We start from the raw sequence: 2,812 nt of genomic DNA on the forward strand, positions 1-2,812 counted from the left end.
GCCTCTAACAGTCCCTCCATAACAAGTGAACCGTACATGACTACAGCCATCCTCTATTTCATTTGAAATCTGCAACTCATCACTGTCTTACTCTTAAGGCTACCACCTCTGTCTGCAGGCATTCATAGATGACTCTTCAGTGTCAAAACTTGAGCAGGCATCCACAACTGAAGTCAACTTGTTGTGACTCGTCTTTACTTTTAAAAGGCTCGGCAGCATCTGTGATCAATCATCTGACAGTGAAAGAGAAGAGCAAGACAGGTATATTAAATGAATGATGCCATGCATTGCATTGGATGTTTTGCTGACTCTGAGCAAATGTGCATGGAGTTGAAGTATACTAGTAACTTCAGACTCATGTGATAGCCAATTTTTCCATGTTATTTAATAATATAAATTATTTACGCACTTGTGTTCCTACTACTACAGGTGCAGTCAGGACTTAATTTATCGTAGTCACTCACTACAGACTGAGTTGCTGTTGCTGTTGGACTAGACGTGCCACACCTGATAATGATGTTGACCACCATATCTGTGCACGCTGTCAGGCAGTTGGATCTGATCTGATTGATGTACAATGTTTCTTGGAGTGGAATACAAGGTAAATACAAATAAGAGGCACAGCACAGTAGACCCAGGCTACTACATGTGTGTACACTGTGCAGTGGTAGAGTACAATAGTGGTATGATTGATGACTGAGAATGACGCATTGATTTTGTTGATTAATTTTGAAAATGCTAGGTTGCTTTTTTATGCCCCTTTCTCTGGCTCAGTGAAATTTTTAGGGAAATGCAGTTTGGGTTACGGGCGACCCTGTGTCGTGGGTCTTTTCTGTGCTGGCTCCTGTCTTTTCTTGTACTTCTAGATTAATAATGATGTGCAACTAGTAGACTTATACATATTGTATTGAAGCCACCTCAGTCTGAAAGTCCTCTCTTACGACTACTCCTCTTGTATTATTTTTTTGATCTTCACTGTATTACAATTTGTTTAGGTCATTCACATTCTTTTGTATTTGCCTTTTCTTTTTCAATCCACACAGGCTGGACGTTTTTCACCCACTGCTATTATACTATGAGCATCAACTCACCCTTACCACTAATCCTCATCATCAAGCAATTGGATGGCGGGAAACCAAGAATGATATTCAGCGTGTCCTTTTCCTACGTTTATTCCTTACATTCATTGGCTAGTGGATCAACATCATAAATCATCGTCTTCATTGTTTTGCTTTTGTTGTCTCCATGCGTACTGTTTTTCTTTCTCAAACCTTTCCCAAAACCCCCGTACCCATCCATTCAATAAACCCTAACCCTCTTCCCCCGGGCTGCGTGGTTTCATTGAGGTGTGATGTTTGTTACATTAAATATACACCAACAATTTGATCACACGCATGCTGGGGCAGATGTGGTGAAAGCAACAATAGTGAAATTTCAACAAGGCATGGCCAGGATCTTCTTCTGCTTCCCAACTCAAGCTCTGTGTATAATGCCAAATAATTTACCATTACCATCAAACAACGAATACATCTAATGAATTGGCGTCATTGTTTGGGTTTAAGTTTACAGCATTATGATTTAGAAAAGTTTGACGTTGACGTGAGTACTACAACTACAGTTGAACTTCTTATCTTCTCTTGCACTTAGTTTCCAGTCCCCAAAACCATTGTTTTGTTTCAGTTTAGCAGTTGCAATATTGTTTTTGGGTCAGTCGTGTAATGTACTGTACTTAATACTTATACTACCCCCACATTGTCTATCACGCACATGACTGCCTCTTTCATTTTGTCTCAAAATGCTACTGGCAGGGTCTGTCTACTACTACTATCACAGAAGTTCAGAACCACAGATTCTTCTCCATTGTCTTGGGAAACAAATGCAGCCCTTGCAGTGCCACACTTCATCATCAATCATTATCAGCAATCACAGGTAAGATAAGTTTGCTGTGAGGTATAACGCAAGACAGACTGGTAGTTCTTCTAATACTACAAATATAACTCGGTGAGGGTTTACCGTATCTATCTGTCTGCATGTTAAAGATGTGGCCAATATATTTTTTTATTCGAAACACTGTCCGCTGACCTGCATGGCCAATTAAACCTTGCGATGTTGCACAACGTACATTATTTGGTGAAACAGTCCCCCCTCCACCCCCCCAACAAACACAAATGAACTTCAAATGTTTTCTTTTGAAAATAACTTTGTGTCTCATTTATTTTACCATAATATAAAGAAAGATGATACAAAAATAAAATATATATTAAATCTTACCCCACAGCTGTCCCTACCCTCCCCTAACCCCAACCAAATTTCCAAGTTCAATGTAAACCCCAACACCCAATTCCCACCCACCAACAAAAGGATTGAAAAAGGGGCAAACAAACAGGGTCCATCTCAAACCCGGCGGGCTTTCAAGTGTTTGTCCACAATGAGCTTCACCCGCTCCTCTATTTCATCCTCAAGCCTCGCTACCCGGAGGAGAATCTTTTTTTGAAAATGACGGCACCTACATTGGCATGCATGTTGTGGGGGCGCGGCCGATGATGAAAAAATCCGGCGGCGGGCGGCTGCCTGACCACGGCGACGTACTCCTGCAGGCTTGGGGGCCGGGGCATTGGAAGAGGCAGCAGCTGCTGCCGCCGCCTCCTCCTCCTCCTCGGCCTGAGCCACCAGCCTGCGGTAGGCCTCAACGATGGCCTGCAGTTTCCGCTGCCGGGCCCGGACTGCCAACTCCTTTCTTGTTGGTTTTGAAGGAGTAACTATAAAGAAAGAGACAGAATTATTGTAATCCAAAATCCCAGCAAATCAAGAA

The sequence above is a fragment of the Lissotriton vulgaris genome, unplaced genomic scaffold (genome assembly GCF_964263255.1).
Source record: "Lissotriton vulgaris unplaced genomic scaffold, aLisVul1.2 SCAFFOLD_1278, whole genome shotgun sequence".
In the NCBI taxonomy this organism is placed as follows: Eukaryota; Metazoa; Chordata; class Amphibia; order Caudata; family Salamandridae; genus Lissotriton; species Lissotriton vulgaris.